Raw genomic sequence first — 17889 nt, forward strand, 5'->3', positions numbered from 1 at the left:
CATCAGAAAAATCTTTAAAACTGGAAAGCTGACAAGAGCACAGCAATAGATACAAGTCTTCCCAAAATTTTAATTTTCACTTGAAAGCTCAAATTTTATCAGCAGCAACAAATATTGTCAGTTGTTTTCTCTGAAATAACAGTCTCATTTTGTTCACTTTCAAGAAGATGACTGCCAAATATCCAAGTCTAAATAATCATAGTTTGTCTGATAGCCTTTCTTCCAAGTAAAAATGTTTCATGCAAAATATGGCTAGTTCAGCTCGCAACTCAAAACATCACATAAGGGTTTTTCCTTGAGACAAACAACATACTCTGGATATGCAGCAGAAGCGCCTTTTGCATATTTCCTATCTCATCACACAGAATATTAGAACAGTGTACTCAAGAATCAAGATTTAATAAAACTAATCATTTTTACTGCTTCATCAAGGACATTCTCACATGAAACTGGCTTTTTTTTTTTTTCTTTTTCTTTTTTTTTTTTTTCCTGTGAATGCGTGGCAGTGAAGAATGCAATGATTACTAGTACAGTCTGGTGCCACTGACATTTAATATCTACTAAGATGCCCACAGTTTTACCCACCATTGCTTTAGTATCAGCAAGGCAAACATAAAACAGTGGAAAAGGCGAAAAGTTACTATTACTATAAAAATAGTTTTAACCTCATGGACCCCCTGAAAGGATCTCAGTGATCCCCCCACAGGCCTGTATACCACAACCTGAGAACGACTCCTGTCTTAAGGAAACACTGAAGGCTACGAATGATGGATGACCTGTCATCCCCAAATCCACAGTAAATATCTCCCATCATAAGAAATATATTAAATATCTGCATGAACTCTCTCATTGTAACTCAAAACTGGTCTAATATGTTCTCAAACTGAATTAATAATAATATAAGTACCAGTAGCAATTAACATTTAATGAGCTCTTATTTGTATTGTATCATTTAATCCTCATAATTCTATTAATTCTCTGATATATTCATGCTACAGATGAGGAAGCCTGAGGTACCGAGAAGTAAAGCCACTTTTCCAAGGTCATGGTAACAGTTATCAGTATTTATGGATTCAGGCTTTACTAAGTACTTTGCATACTTCACCTCTTAAGTCTTAACAATCTTTTTTATTATCCTTTTTTCCTTTATAACTTTTTATACTTTTATTACCCATTTTACAGACAAGAGCTTTGACTCAAAAAGGTAAAGTACCCTGACCAACGTTACCCAAGTGTTAGATCATCTACACACAAGGCCAAGTCTGTCTTACTCCAATGAGCACACTACTCATTCTGCCTCCCTATCCCATACATCAGTATATGCTTTGTACATAAACAGCTTGATGGTTACAAAAGTCTTACATAGTTTTAAAGTCAGCTGCGCAAGGCCTCTATTTGGAATAACTTTTATTAATTTGACTATCTCTGTCATCAAATAGAACAAAACCTACTTTCTTATAACACAGTATAAACATATAACATAGATCGAGATAAACAGTTCATTAATTCACATTATTAAACACATATCTGTGTATGACAACTCAATGCAGCTGAGACTACTCTTTAAAAAAAAAACACTCAATACACTTAGCTGATATTATCCCTATATTACAGATGAGGAAACTGAAACCCAGAGAAGTAACTAACTTCCCCCAAAGATATGCTGTTCATAAATGGCACAGAGTCAAAATCAGTTTGGACTGATCCTAAAGCCTAAACTCTTCAATTACACCACCTGCATATATATAAGGTCTCTGGCAATGAGCTAGGAACTGCTCACAAGGTCTGGATACAGAGCTTGCTCATATCATATCCACTCTACCCAAGGCAATTAAGATATGAATCATCTTGTATCTCAAAGACCAAGAGGTGAAAAGGAAGCTGGTGCATGCTGAAAATAAGGAGCAATGTTCTGAGGTGCTTTAAGTAAAGCATCCATAGGTAATGTTGAAGAAAGAAGTAAAATTCACTTAACAGAGGTGTCAGATAGCATATATCTCTGTGGCTAAGATAAGCTTGCCTCTGTTTAAAAACAAAATAAAACAAAAAGCCTAGAGGAAAATGTCACCACAGCTACATAGCCTATCTACAGATTGCACAATAACTTTCAGATGCCAGGAGCCTAGGAATGCTGCAAACCTCAGTAAATGGCAGCAGAAATCATCTTCCTAAAACACTCCAAACTCTAATCAATCAGAAAAATGTTCATTTCAAGTTAGGATTTGTAAAGGTCAGGGGTTATGCCCCAATGTTTGTTCCTATTTCAAGGGCTTACATTGCAAAATACTGCTTAATATTAAATCCCAAGGGGGACAGGAAAAGAATCAAGGTCTATCCAGCTCAGTTCACTCTTACAACTTGTTGTAACAACTTGCAAGGAGTATAACCATTTTGAGATTGGACAGAGGAGTGTGGCTTTAATTTCAATTGTGTCCTCAAGGAGTCCCCACACACACTTGACATTTGACAGGAAGGTGACAAAATGGAAGGCTGTGGTGTACCACCTAAAAGGGCAGGCAGTGCAGGCGAGAGATGAGCAACTATACTTGCCACAGAATACCATATTCCGGATTCCCTCTGTGGCAAAGGGAAAAAACCCTATAGAACCAACTCTATCTCCTCTATCAGTGATTCCTAGCATGACCAAAATAATCAGAATCTAGTCAGGTACAAGCAGCTGACGGATATATAGAAAAAAAAATTCAAGATTGAGGTCACGTCCCTTGACATGCATCATTTACCCTAAGGATTCCCCCACTATCTGAATGAATTTCATGTACTTCATCTCATTCAGGTAATTGAAGTTTTCCTCTTAGAGTTGTAAAGAGTTTACCTCAACATAATTAGTAAACTGTCCACTTAAAAACACTACAAAAATTACCACCCCCTCCTCTCTACACATATATACTCCACCATCATTAAAAGTATGAGATTTTGGCCTTCACGGGAAATTTAGTTCAAAAGTCCTCTTTTAAAAATTAGCACAAGAAATTCTACAATAAAAGTTATGGTCATTACCTTTTTAATACACTGTTTGCATTACTTGTTAAAGACATGGTAATTTGGGTATTCAATACATGACTACTGTTCTGAAACCAAATTACAGGTTCAGACTACTAAAGATTTCACGACTTGCCTCAATACAATAACTGGGATTGTATGGAGAACAAAATCAGAGGTCTCTCCTTTTTATGAGCAGGCATTTAAGGGCCTTTTAATGAGAATTTACTCTTTAGTATATAATTACTAATGAACAAAAATAGGGCCTTTAAATTTACTTCTTTATAGTGCCATAAAACTTCTATTTGTAAGAAATATAAAATAATAATACATATTAATCAAACTCAAGAAAAAGAGAAACATGAAACACCTAACAATACATGATGAAAATTATATACCTTCTCTTCTTAAATAAATGACCTGCCAGATGACTAATGATGCCATTTTGTATACGGATATGCTTATAAGTTAAAATACAGACTCCCTAGTGCTAATGATGGCAATGAAATATCTGAACCTCTTGTATGAACTACAAATTTCTATATGAACATTGATTTCCCACACTTATAACAGACTTACTGTTAGGGTGAACGTATACCTAATCAACATTTATTTATCACCTGCTATGTGCCAGGTACCGTACTAAGTGCTGAGCACACGGCCAGGAACAGCACAAATTCAGTCCCAACACTCGCGGTACACGGTCTAGAAAGAAGGATAATGAACAAATGTACTACAGGAAAGTGTAACAGGCACTTGGTCAAAAGCAAGCTCAAAACTAAGACATGGGTAGAAAATCAAACACTTGAAAATAATTAGCTACCACTGAAATTGGATAAAATTCACCTAGTAACTAGGCCAAGAAGGCAGAACAAGAGCAGGGTAGTCAGAAAGGGGATCTAAGTAACGACTGGATAATCCAGGGTGTCCTAGAGTCAGATGCAAGTGAAAAGTTGACAGCTGACCCTGAAAAAGAAAGCTGAAAGTAAAACAGCCAAAGAGCCCAGCTCTCAGCTGGCCTGACCTGAGTATCTAAGAGTGAGCGCGAGTTCAGGAGGCAGCAGCAAAGTTATCGTGACTTTAAGTTCTGCCCCACTGGAAGTAGGACGCCAACCATCCACCATGGACACGACCAGGTCCTCGCTCCCTGAGAAGAGAGGGGATGGCAAGGAGACGGAGATGGCCAAGCAGCAGAGTTTTTAAGAGGCTTAAGACAAGGTTCCAGGTCTACAAAGGATCTGGAATACAAAAAGAAATAACATAAGAAATGTATCAACTCTATGGATTATTTAATGCTAAGGCAAGATGGTGGAATTGCTTTCTGGTTACTTTTAAAAATAAATACCCCCCAAAATTATAATCTTAAATTTAAGTGACTTAAGTGTGACCTTCTTCAAGTGTGGAAAAAAAGGACTAGATATTCTCACTAATTCTTACCAGTTGTTGGATTCTATACCCTAACTCCATCTAAATCTATACTGATATATTCTAGATCTTCACACACACTTCCCTAAAATGTTTACGCCACATATTTCAAAACTCTTGATGAGTAAAAGTATTTTTAAAAATGAGAATCTCATAGTCAAACTGAGTACATGCTAAGGATACAGTAAGACAATATACCTCTGAGAGCAAGGGATGTTCAGGGAACCAGAACAATTACAGATCCCAACTCCTGAGGGAGATGGGGATCTTAAGGTATTTTCAGTCTTAAACATCAATTCAAGGACTGGGTTGAAGAGACAGAACAGGGAGTGGGTAGACCAGGCAGAATGAAACTGACATAGGAGCCAGTAATGATAGATATGAAATAACTTGCTCCCTATAAATTAAGCACCATCCTCATCCTACTCTACTGTACAATTGTATTCAGTAATAGTGTCAGTAGAAAAAAAAAATTGCATGTAGTCCAAAGATGGAGTGTCCCTGTGAAGACCACTATTTATATAACTCAACATACTCAAATAAGAATCACACTATGGAAACAGCCCTGCATTTACCCAAACATTATTTGCCAAGGCCATTCAAAGAGTGGAGAGGTGGTACTTTCCAAAAGGAATGCTTGAAAATTTTCCTCAGTTATTTTTTTAAATAAAATAAAATACTCTATAATAATGTATTGAAGAAAGAGAAGAGAAGCCCAGGAGAAAAAGAAAATACAGCAGGGTTTGTTTCATTGTTTTGATTTTGGGTGGGGTTTTTGTTGTTTTCTTGTTTGTTTCACTATGTACAACATAGCGAAAAACTGTCTAAAATATCATTTCAAGACAGCTTGCCAAGGTAGTCTGAAGTCTGAAAGTCATGTTGCTTACAGAGATCTACATACTGAAAAATATATCCTTATAAAGTGAAACCAAGGCTAAAAAATGTGGCCTACTATTAATTAGGGTCATTTTATTCATGGTTTTCAAACTTTGCTCCAGGGGAAAATTCGGATTATTTCAGATCAACTTAAGTGTCCTATCAAAAAATTTAAATAATATTGTCCTTTCCCAATTTCATAGTTAATAATATATATTAAAGAACAAAATTCTCAATATTAAGATCTTCCCTCAGTTTTTCTAAAATATTTGATACCTGCTATCTCTTTCAATATTGGAATTCAGCCTAACAGAGTATCTGATTCAACACAAAAACGGAAATGAGTTATTTCAAGTTTATAATATCATGATTCATGACTTCCAGGCACTCTGCTACCTTCTCAAGTTTGATTAAGGCCAGCAAGACCACAAGCATTTACAGAATACCCACTACACTTGACATGAGTCATACACAGATGAATAAGACACAGTCCATCTTACATGAAGCCCCTACCAGGGAAAGTGTACACAAGCCAAAAAGGATCTACTAAATGCCTGCAAGTAAACACTGGGGTGGGAGATGCAAAAAATTCTCCCCACCGGAGAAAGGACTTCAGGACTTCTGCATTTGAGGACCACTAAGAAAAGGGATGCTGAGGATGCTGGAATTCAATTACTACATGAGTACAGGACCTTCCTTCCTAATTAATATCAAGACTCCATACACCATCACTCTAAGACCCTTGAAACGCCATTCTCCTAGGACTGACATAGACTTATCTAACTCAATATGACTAAACATTCTTAAAGTGAAAATAGTTATTTAATTCAAACAAACTGCAAAGTACTGTTTCAATTAATGAAAGAATGGAAACATTCCCAAAATATAATGTTTCATTTGTATCTAATGAGTCCTCACAAACTAAGGAAGATACTCAAAACACAGGGGAAAATTTTAAAAAACCAAGTAATTATTAACTTTTACGACATCAAAATCAAAACAAATTTCGTATAAAAATATCCACTGAAGAGGTCTGAATTATCTACTTAAGTGTTTAGTTAAGTCAACTACTTCTATTCAGTTCATGTTAAATCTCTTCAAGAAACTTGGATTTTCTCTGCAAAATAATGGGGCTGGATTAAACTGCTGAAGTTCCTTACAAATAGAAAAACTCTGTGCTTCTGAAGTCCATAAGATTAAAATGTCAACACGGTTTCGTAACAAAAATAAAGAAACCTTCTTAACTTCTCAAACTGGTAATGCTATAAAATTCAGTTTCCTACCTCATTTTAGTATCATGGCTCAGATCTTACCTATCCAGTTTTCAAGTCTGAAACACAAGATCCCAAAGAAAATACATAATGAAAGGCAGTGGGACCCGAGGAGACTCTATTCCACATCAAATGTGGAATACACTAATTAAAATTCAATATTGCACTTGGTATGTGGGTTCCTACATGAAACTCCTGCCATGCTTTAGCTTAGGGATAAACAGGTTAATAGAATCCAATAAAATGGCTCTAGTGAATTATACTGCATTTCTTTACAGCAGCCCCTTTACCTGACCATTCTGGTGAGCTTTAAAATCAACTTCAGGCGTGGCACCCAATAACCAGGGTGAGCCACGGCACACGGGGGCTGCATTCTGTGTGGAAAATCACCGTCAACGCACGTTTTCCACTTCAAACTGTGATACAGGTGGAGGAAAAAAGTGTAAAGCCTTCTCTTTGAACCTCCCATCATACTGCCTCCAGGCGCTAACAAGAATTATCTCAAAGATAATCTAATGCAGTACAGTTCTCAGAAGACTAAAAGTTGTCTTTGCCAGAGGAGGAGGGAAAAAAAAGACCTCCCTCGAAACTAAAGGCTAAATTAATGTAGTACTGCAACTTCGCTGTTGGGTACATGGCTGGATTTACAGGACAAATTCAGAGAACCTTTCCGCCCGAACATACAGAATGCCTAGATCCCGGTCAAAATAATCCTATGCTGGATGCGCAGAGGAAGGCTGGGGGTGGGGGAGGTCGTTAGTCAGCTGACTGACTGAGGGGCTGGTGAGGTCAGGAAAGTGAGGGCGATAAAGGGGCCAGGCGCAAAGAGGCCCCCCAGGAAGGCCTGGGGGCGCGCGTCACGGGGGACCACCGGCCCGGCCATCTCGTGGTAGGCGAGAAGGCCCCTCTGCTCCTCGGGCCAGCCCGGGAACCGGCCTCCCTCCTCCCAGCGAGAAGGCGACGCGCCGCCACCCACCCTCGCCGGCCGCGCGATGAGGCGGCGGCAGCGGCGGGAAGCCGGTCCGCATGACGCGCAGAACCCAAGAAAACAAAGTCAGAAAATGACAGGCGTGCAGGAAGACTGAAACGCAGCAGCCCGGGCGCCTCTCAGGGCGCGGAGCGGACGGCGGCGCAGCCAGCGAAGCGCGTGCGCCCGGGAAGCGCGCCGCCCGCGCGGCCCTCAGCTCCGCCTCCCCCCCAGCTCCCCGCGCCGCCGCCGCCGCCGCCGCCGCCGCCGCAGCCCCTCTGGGAACTCCGAGCCGCGCGGCCCCGCGAGGCGGGCGCCGAGGAGGGGAGGGGAGGGGCTGCGCTCCCCGCCTCCCCGCCGGCCCGCGAGGTTCCCCAGCCCAGAGCCTACTCACCTCCTCCTCCTCCTCCTCCTCCTAGTCTCTCCCTCCTGGCCACCGGCGCGTCCCAGCCGGCGACGCACTGACGCCGTGCCCCTCCCCCGCGGCCGCCACCGCCACCGCCGCCGCCGCCCCGCCCGGCCCGCGGCCGCGGAGGCCTCGGGGCGCGTCAGGCGCAGGCCCCGCCCTCGGCCCGCCCACGGGCTCAAGGCTCCGCCCCCTGCGTGGCCGGGACACTGCGGGTGCCTGACTCAGCGGCCGCTCCCGCCCGTGAGACCCGGAACACCTCGGCTCACGGCCTCCGCGCCTCTCCTCACCTGCCCACTGCCCAGGGGGCCTCGCTTCGCTTCCCATCTCCGCGCACGGCCTTCCCTGTCTCTCGGCAGCATCCCAGTCTGCCCCTTCAGGGTTTTTTATAGTCTTTCTCTAACCCCTAATCTGGTTCTAAACTTGCATTGGCGCCTTCTTTTTCCTTCTGGAAGGTCTTCGCTGCTCACTGGGTAACCCTGGGCTTCCTCCTCAGTGTCCTGGCGGTCCTTCTCTCCCCGTTCCCTACCCCTCCCTGGCCTGCTGGAGAGCCGCAGGGTCCCGCACCGACCGGCTTTTTCCCTGCCACCTCCACCTGCTGAGCAGCTCGCACCTCCTTGGCTGCTCCTTGGCGACAAGGCCTAATTTCCCTCTCTCTGGTCCCCTCAGAACCCTCCTGACAGGCTCACGAGTTCCTTCACCTACATTTTGCGCTTCCTTCCTGTTCTCACCACTCCAAATACTTCAAATGCCCTTGGGACTTAAGCAGTTGCATGTTAGCGGCCCCATTTACACGAAGAGGGTCACTCGAGTAGTTTAAAATCACACAGAAAACTTTGACTTGCATAGTTCCCATCAATACTTTCTCTCTGCAATAATGTATTAATTGATTCAAACTTCCATTGAGGCTTACAATTCACAAAATTTGCATTTTTTCCCCTGCAACCTAATTTCACTTTAGCTCTTTTATTTATAAAATTCATAGTCAGTAGAGAGAGCACCAGGATCTTTTAGGTCTCTTGTTTTCTTACCTGTAAAAGGAGGGATTTGTTTATTCCACACTGAAATTTCTGTTACTCCAAATCAAAAGATTTTGTATTTGGAAGGAGATTTTGGGTTAAATCAGTCAGAAGCAGGCAAAACATGCAAATGTAACTGGAATTTGGTAACTTCATTTTTAAAACTGCAACTTGAAAGAATTAGACTGTTATGTGGAAATGAGTTAAGAAACATACCAAAATAAGGAAAACTGATTAGGCCTTTGGAGTTACAACCACAAGTTGCTTTAAATTATGTGAGTAAACATTATTATCTTCAAATTGAAGAGTCAAAACTATCTGCCATGCTAAACAAAATCCAGGCTTTATGTAGACCTTCAAAATTTGAAACCATTGTGGAATTGAACAACAGCATTACAAGCATTTGAAATCCTAATAGACCATCTGTCCATCCACTTTAACACAAATTGGGAAATAGAAAAATATAAATGCTGACAGCTGAAAGTGAGGGTTCCTGACCATACATGAAACTAGTACACCCTATCCTGCAGAACAGGTATACGAAAAACTCCAAAAACTACGGCTGCCATTTCATTGCTTTGGAAATAGAGTCATACAATTTTATAATTAACTTATCTAGTCCTTAATAACATCTAGAGTTTTACAGTTGAAGAAATGATGCCCGGAGATGATAAATCACTTACTCAGTATTACCCAGATTAATTGGAAACAAAGCCAGAATTCAAACTCAAATCTCCTGCTTCACATCGCTGCCAGCATCTGCCTTATAGTTAACTATATTTATATTTGAGTAACTGTATTCAAAGCTATTCAACATCAGAGGTCTTTGACTTTGTAGTTTTGCCTACATGGTCTGAGTGTGTATGAAATTGAACTTGGCATCAGCAAGGAAGGTATCACTGTCAGAGGTCATTTTATCCCACTGGCTTCAAGAATTCCTGTTAGACAAGCTCCATCTCACCTGGTCAGAGTTTATCATGGTAGTCCAGGCAATTCTGGCCAGGCATCTAGAGTCATGTCCCAACCAAACACATTCATCCTTGGAGGTACCGAGAACTGTGCATGATTGTAAGCATTATAAAGTCCCTTTTGCCAAGAAAATTACAGCATTACTAGGGACATGAAATATGGAACATAAAATGTAAACAATTCACTGTTAATAACTAAGGATTCAATTGTAAAATCTAAATCTTAATCTGGAAATTAACCATGTAGATTAAGGGAAGTCTTCTTAAAGGACAAAAAGGAAATGTGGAATTTGGATTGGTTTATAGGAAAAAATAAAGGAAATTGCTTGAACAAAGGCACTGGGGGAAAAAGCGAGCAAGCTAACAATGGGGAAACGTTAGGAAATCAGGTGAATTAAAACAGGAGGTTTGTTTTAGAAACAATAGAAAACAAAGCTGAGACAATAGGGTAGAACCATTGATAGAGAACCTGAATTTGAGCCTGAGAAATTTAGGTTTGATCTAATGGAAATCATTCTGGATTTGCAAGGGGAGAGGAGTGAAGATGATACAGGAGACTGTAACCTGAGGTTCTGAAGTAGCAAGTGGGATTTAAACATAAATGCCACTAAGGAAAAGACTTGGGTTTAGTGAGTATATATTAGGGAATCAAAAATCAGTAAGAAGTCCAAGATGACTCTGGGTTGTGGCAAGAGTCGATAACAGTACACATAGACCTTAGCATCTTAGAGTTGGAAGATGATCAGCCCTCAAAAGGTACAAGCTCTCAACTGCTGGAGAACGAAGCAAAAAATTTTCCCAAGATGTACCCTCCTATTCATCACATCCTTATTCTAGGAAACTTTAGTTTGCTACTCAAATCAAATTAGAAGGTAAGAAAGAAAGTTCTTATCCAGGCCTTAAGCTGGTGTTTTATGGTCGACCTATTTTTATTTCCGTTTCAGCCCTTACTGATGTAAAAGTGCTCAGTAGTGCAGTATATATAATGTTACAGTCAGGAATAAATCAATAAGTGTTTGTTAAATACGTGCCAGATACTGTTCAGCACTCTGCTAGGCCTTGGGCTGGAAAAATATAAAAAGCACCTCTGCCTTTCATAAGCTTATAATCCGGTTGAAGATAAAAGGTCAATACACCTCACACAATAGAAAATAAATTCCATGAACACAACAGAGAATAAATTCCATGGACAGTGCGAACAACCTGGGTGGACTGTGAAGTGTGCTTATATAGAAATAGTGAGAAGCAGAGTTGAATGAATTGGAAATCAATACTGCTCATCATTCAACAAATTTTTACTAACCTTTAAGCACGTTTGAAGTTCTGGAGGTGAACCAGTAAAATAACAAGTTCCTGCTCTCATGGAGCACACATTCCACTTAGGAGAGGAGGAAAGGAACAAATAAATGTACAACTATCAGATTGTAATAATTGTTCCAAAGAAAATAAAATGTGAGGATGCCAAAATGAGGGTCTGGAAAGTAGGTAAGATGTTTCTGAGGAACGTTTAATGACAGAAACAATCAGTCCTGGGATGATCTGGGGAAGGGCTACTCAGGCAGAGAGTTAGCTATTGCACAGCCCTAAGGAGGGGTCAGTCTTAGTGTCCTGAGACTGAAAAAGGCCAGGTGTTTCTGGAGCATAAACAGCCAAGAGGAATGTGAAGGAGATGAAACAGGAAAGGTAAGCAAGGCCTTGTAGGTAAGAAGGGATTTTGAGGTCAGGTTAAAGTACAGATATTTGGAAGATTAGTCACTCTGGCATTCTGGATTAGAGGAGGGAAGATTAGAATCTGTAAGACCAGATGGAAGCCTATGTGATAATCCAGGCAGGAGGTGATGTGAGGTAGACAAGGTTGGTGGCAAGGTTAGCAAGGAAGGTAAAAATGTCAAGGAGCTCATGTAATGGGTACTTATGAGGGGTGGTGGTAGGCGGTGTCAGGTGGGGAGAGTCCATAGTGTCAAATGCAGCGAAAAGGTCAAGGAGAATAAGCGTTAGCTAAGAACTAGTATAGTTAACAGGAAAAATGTCATATGTGACCTCCAAGAGAAGAGTTTGCATAGAGTGGGGTGGTGAGAAGTGAGGAAATTGAGGCAGCAAAGAATCAGTACAATTCAAAATGTACAGAGCATGTATGCATTTTATTTACCTTTTAAGGCCATTTACATTTGGAGAAGTAATAAAATTTTAAATCCATTTAAACATTCCCAGTTGGGTCTAATTTTTGTCTCTATACTGAGGGGGGAACAAATTTATACCATAGAGACATGTGTTTTTCTGGGCCAAAAATTACTCACATCAATGACTCTCTGCTCTAAATGTAATTACAGTTCACTCAAAACTCCAAAGATATTTTTCACAAAAATAGAACAGTCCTAAAATTTATATGGAACATAAAAGACCCTGAATAGGCAAAACAATCTTTAGAAATAAGAACAAAGTTGGAGGCATTATTGCTCCATAATTTCAAACTGTATTACAAAGCTATAGTAATAAAAACAGTGTGGTATTGGCATAAATACAGACACATAGATCAGTGGAACAGAGGAGAGAGCCCAGAAACAAACCCATGCATGTATGGTCAATTAATTTATGACAAAGGAGCCAAGAATATGCAGTGGGGAAAGGACGGTCTCTTCAATAAATGGTGTTGGGAAAACTAGACAGCCACATGCAGAAGAATGAAACTGGACCATTACCTTGCACCATATACAAAAATTAACTCAAATGGATTAAAGGCTTGAATTTAAGACCTGAAACCATGAAACTCCTCAGAGAAAACACAAGCAATGAGCTTCTTTTTATTTATTTATTTATAATGTTTTTAATGGAGGTACTAGGGATTGAACCCAGGACTTAGTGCATGCTGAGCATGCACTTTACCAGTGAGCTATACCCACCCCTGCAATAAGCTTCTCGACATAGATCTTGGTGATGATTTTATGGATTTGACACCAAAAGCAAACGTAACAAAAGCAAAACTAAACTGTGGAACTACATCAATCTGGAAGGCTTCTGCACAGCAAAGGAAATCATTAATAGGACGAAAAGGAAACCGGCTGAATGGAAGAAAATATTTGTGAATATTTTCTCATACAACTCAGTAGCCAAAAATAATTTGATTTAAAAATGGGCTGAAGGTCTGAGTAGACATTTTTCCACAGAAGACAAACAGATGGGCAACAGGTATATGAATAGATGTCCTACATCATTAACCATCAGAGAAATGCAAATCAAAACTACAGTGAGATATCACCTCATACCTGTCAGAATGTCTGTTCTCAAACAAGACTAGAAATAACAAGTGTTGGTGAGGATGTGGAGAAAAGGGAACCCTTGCTCACTGTTGGTGGGAATGTAAATTAATGCAGCCACCATGGAAAATTGTATGAAGTTTCCTCAAAAAATTAAAATAGAAGTATTATATGATCCAGCAATTCCACTTCTGTGTATTTACCAAAGGAAATACATATATTTAAACAAGCTAATAGATAGAGCAGATTGGTGATTGCCAGAGGCAGGAGTTGGGGGTGGGAGAAATGGGTGAATTATTTTTGTTTTTGTTTTTAGTTTAAATAAATCAATTTTTTTTTTTTAAAAAGTTCAGTCTTACTCCTGGGATATGGCAAGAGTCTCAGAGTAGAAATACTAAGGCAGTGGCAGTACCATATCAGTTGTGGTTCCTTTACTGCCACCTGTCAGATCTAAACCTTCTGGGCTGTTGGTATTACCCTGAACACATCACATAACTTCCCTGAACTCCAGATTTTCATTAGTAAGGAAAAGGGGTCTCTCATATTTTAGGTTTAGAGGAATACTTCTATAAAAGAGAAACAATTCCATTCCTTGAGATCCACAGGAACAGCTACCATGACTCCAACAGGTCCTTTGGCAAAGTCTTTCCAAAAAGACAATTTGGTTCTTTTGTTTAACAAGTTGTAAGACAATTAATGAGTACCTTTCTTCCCTGGAAACAGACTAGACTAGTTTGGCAAACAGAGCGGAAGAAGAAACTTAAGCCCCCACCATTAGTAGCTCTGCAGCTTTAGCATTGGAGGAAACCAAGCCTGACTCTAAGTTTTGTCCACACATGCAAGTACATGCCTTCTCTCAGTTGTCTGATATAGACGGGTAGAGTGTGTTAACGTAAGTGTTATTGAAGGATGGAATGCTATTAGCACTCTTTTTTATGTGGATTATACTTCATTTGGGGGTCCATTGGGAGCAGTTAATCTCATGGGATGGTCTGGAAAGCTTCATTAAATTCAATGAAGAAAAAAATAAATGTAAGTTATTCTAAAAATAATCATGAAATTTATTGTGTTTAATTTGCTGGCCCAAATGCTTCTCAAGTCAGTAGTGACCAAGGATTCCTAGCATTAATGAACAGTTACCATATTGCTGAAATCAACACCATATTTAGCCTGAAAAGTCTTCTAGTTTTTGGTGCTAAAGAGGCCAAAAACATCAGTAGCCCAGGAAACATAAAATGTACTCTCTGTTGATGAAATGGTCTTTTTAAATTAGGATTTAGCTATTCCACAGTATGATGTTAGGGAATTTGCTTTATCATTGTTACCTTCTGGCCTAGAGACAGAAACATTTTATGCTGTGGTTCATCCTGTACCTTTTATGAAGGATAAATTCATGTTTTTGTTTAAAAACAAAGAAAGCTTACATAATCTCTCCTCATGATTAGCCCTTCCAGTAATTATCTGTTGCTTAGAATCAGTGTCAGCCAACCAAGTTCGGATGGCAAAAAATTGTTTGATCTGCAGTGATGTGATTTAGAAGACTGTGTGCGTGGAAGGTATAGTTATGCACATACAGAGAACATATTTATCTAATTTGACTGCCAGTGATTTAATTAATGTTTGTCAAGCTCTTTGAACATGAAAAGAACTATCTGAAAGCTGAGAGCTACTACTCATAATCATTTTTCCTATTTGTTGAACTAAAATTAACATACAAATGTGATACTCTTACGGTATCTTTGAGAGATGTGCTCTTGTTCTAACAAACTCGTTGGACTACACTTTTAAGAAAGTCTCATTTAAAACTTCAAGGCCTTGGTTTCTGAAAGTCAAGCTTCAAGCTGGTTGGGTATCATCCTTCAGTAGATTTTGAAGCATACAGGCTAAACAAACAATAGCGACAGATTGGGGAAGTGTATGCACCTGCTTATTGAGAAGATGTTAACAGGGGCAAATCTAAAATAAGAACGCATACCGCAACCTGATTTTCAAGAAGATTTTGTGCATGCCTACACTTAAAGTTACCATTATTATCACCTAATTTTTTTTTCTTCTAGTTTTCGCTCCAGAGAATAACAATGATGAGCACGAAGCCTGAGGAACAATCTGAGAAGAAAAGAAGGGAAAGACCCTATTTTAGAGCAGGGAGGAGAAGCCAACATGTTTTCCTCTAACACTGTTTCTCCAAGTCAAGTATAAGAGCAATTGGCAAAAGAAAAAGAAAACCTAAGAAACTAGGGAGCCTGGACAGAGGTCCTGCTCTAACACGATTCTCCACAGACAGGCTTTGGCAGTGCTGCATTTGTTCTTATGAGAGGTTGGTGGGGTATTTGTCCAATTTCCCAGGACCCTAGAGTAGAATGGACTCCCTTGTGGTATTGAAGAGGTGACTCAAAAAGACACTGACTGTCCCATATGACTTATTTTTGAGTTTTAGTTTCATTTCATTTACATTCCAGTCCCCTAAAGAGACTTTTTACATTGCACCTCAATGCAGAATCTTTCCATGTGCACCAGACAACGCGTACACCTTTGCAGAGTAAGCCTGATCAGGGCACTAGTTCTGCTTCATCCCTACTAGATGGAACTCAACACACAGACCTAGGAATCTGCTTTTTCAACAAGCAGCCCCCCAATATGACTATATATTTACTACCGTTAGAGAAGAACTTCTAGGAGAGGTGTTACTTCCTTTATCTAGACATTCTTAGTACAGATTTTACCTGTAGAAATCAGGTGTGGCAGGGACAATGGTGCTCATGCAACAGCATGTGGCTCTCCCATATTTTGCACTCTCTTCTGTAGTTAGGTTGGGGGCACATCCTAGTACTGACCAATGGGCTTGAAAAGAAATGAAATTTGTCACTTCCAGCCAAAGTTTTTAGGAGCACTTATTCTTCCTGTGGCCCTAGAAGCCCCACTTTCCAGAGGGCATAGCTATAAGAAGGAAGCTCGCCTGGACCCTTGGGACCAGGTCTGGAGAGCAACTCAACCCTCAAGAGATTTCTCATGAGCTACAAGTAAGCCTTTGGTAGTGACAGAGCCGAGTGGTCCAATGCGCTTAACTGGGCTTTCATTGTCTAGCCTATCCTGAAGAACACGACTGGATTTAGAGTACTCTCTTTCACAACTGCAGTAACAGAGTTTACATTTTGGACCATAAAACAGCTGCAAAAGAATAATACAATGAGCAGTGTACAATATACTAAGTAGACCATTTAGGTACATTAGATATACAAAAATCACAAGCAGTGTGTTTTGTGGTTTAAAAAAAATTTCTTTACGTAGTTCAGTTCTGGTGCTGCTTTCTAGTCCTCCCCTAAAATAAAGAATTAGTGAAATCTTTAATCTACCATATCTAGGAAAAGTATCTTTGTTTATCATTTCTAAACCTCTTTTCTCTCCAACCTGGCCATACATCATTAACAGTCCATCTTCTAGGCTCTCAGATGGATGGCACATCCCTACCCAATACCATCAGAAGCGGATTGATTACTTATCATGTTTGCTGCTTCACATTCACTCCTTAAGTGCATCATCTAAATTTCTATGGGATTAGTCCCTTATATTCCTAATTCATTCATGCACAGATGTGTGCAAGGCTGAAACAGAGAGACTCACTCCTCTGTGTGCTTTGGGTCCAGCACCTATGGGAAGGATGAATCTAACAGTTTTGGTGGAGGGAATGGATGATGGAAGAACAACTTTCAGAGTCAGATACTTTGCAGATATCTCGGATCAACACTATTTGCTGCTCTACCCCTGAAAGCAGAAGGCCAGTTTTAGCCATTGAACAACGAACAATTGAAAATTATTGTAGTTTAAGAGCTACAAAAGCACATAAAGAAGGGGCAGGGGAAATCCTTCTTTCGTGGGTTCTGAAGCACTGCAGAGGCTCTTTCGTCAGCAACTCTGTTCTTGCTTTAAAATCCTATATGGGCCTCAAATCTCTTTCAGAACAAGGGGATTGTAAAGCACAAGCTAGTTACAGTTTGCTTCTCTCACGAGTAGAGTACGGTTACTAGCATTTCTTGTATTTTAACACATCACCTTTCCCTTCATTCACAGAGCAAACGGAAAAAAAAAAAAAGTACTGTATTCTTTTTCCTGTTGCTTTTTGAATAATTCCCAACAAATCCACACAACGTTCTTGCAGTCATGCAGAAGAACCATATGAAATGGACTCATTGAAATCGTTTTCAGTTCTACTTAGTATTTATTTGTCCCTATTTTGAAATAGGGCCATGCTGCTTTTGTTCCTATAGAAGAGAAGTTATGATTTAAGAAGACTTTACAAAAGGGAAGCCGATCTTGATGTTATCAAACTTCCCTCTTTTCTTTCAGCAGAATGTTTGAGAAAATGCCAATTGGTGTCGCCTATCATCAGAACATTTCAAGATCTGTTTGCTTCTGAACATGAACTCGCATAAAACGGTCCCTCTGTAACAGATGATAGTATATTCCTCTCTGAGTAGTTAGCACCTATATTTTTCTCTGAAATGGTAAGGCTGTATCAAACGTGTTAGGTGAAATAATGTCATAACCGACTTCTACGTCTGCCCCCATTTTTAGGTGGGGGATGTGCATTGGTATAAACTCAGGCATCTGTATTCTTTTGTGGTGAGCGTTAACCAGAATGCCATTTTTGTCCAGACTGTCACCGGATGGTTGTATAATTAGAAGAGTCACTCTAAAATGAAAGT

The 17889-nt window shown here is 40.1% G+C and overlaps 1 protein-coding gene across 3 annotated transcripts in view; it reads right to left on the bottom strand.

Annotated features, from left to right (window-relative positions):
• Nucleotides 1-8068, bottom strand: part of GTDC1 (glycosyltransferase like domain containing 1) — a 349484-nt gene extending 341416 nt beyond the window's left edge. Inside the window, exon 1 of one of the 3 annotated variants that reach the window (XM_032479388.1) lies at nucleotides 7934-8068. The gene's annotated coding sequence lies outside the window, so the exon portion shown is untranslated. The remainder of the gene's footprint in view (nucleotides 1-7933) is intronic. The other 2 variants (XM_032479392.1, XM_032479389.1) reach the window with 2 other exon arrangements.
• Between the last annotated feature and the right edge of the window lie 9821 nt (nucleotides 8069-17889).

This window comes from Camelus ferus, chromosome 5, assembly GCF_009834535.1.
Source record: "Camelus ferus isolate YT-003-E chromosome 5, BCGSAC_Cfer_1.0, whole genome shotgun sequence".
NCBI classification, from domain to species: domain Eukaryota; kingdom Metazoa; phylum Chordata; class Mammalia; order Artiodactyla; family Camelidae; genus Camelus; species Camelus ferus.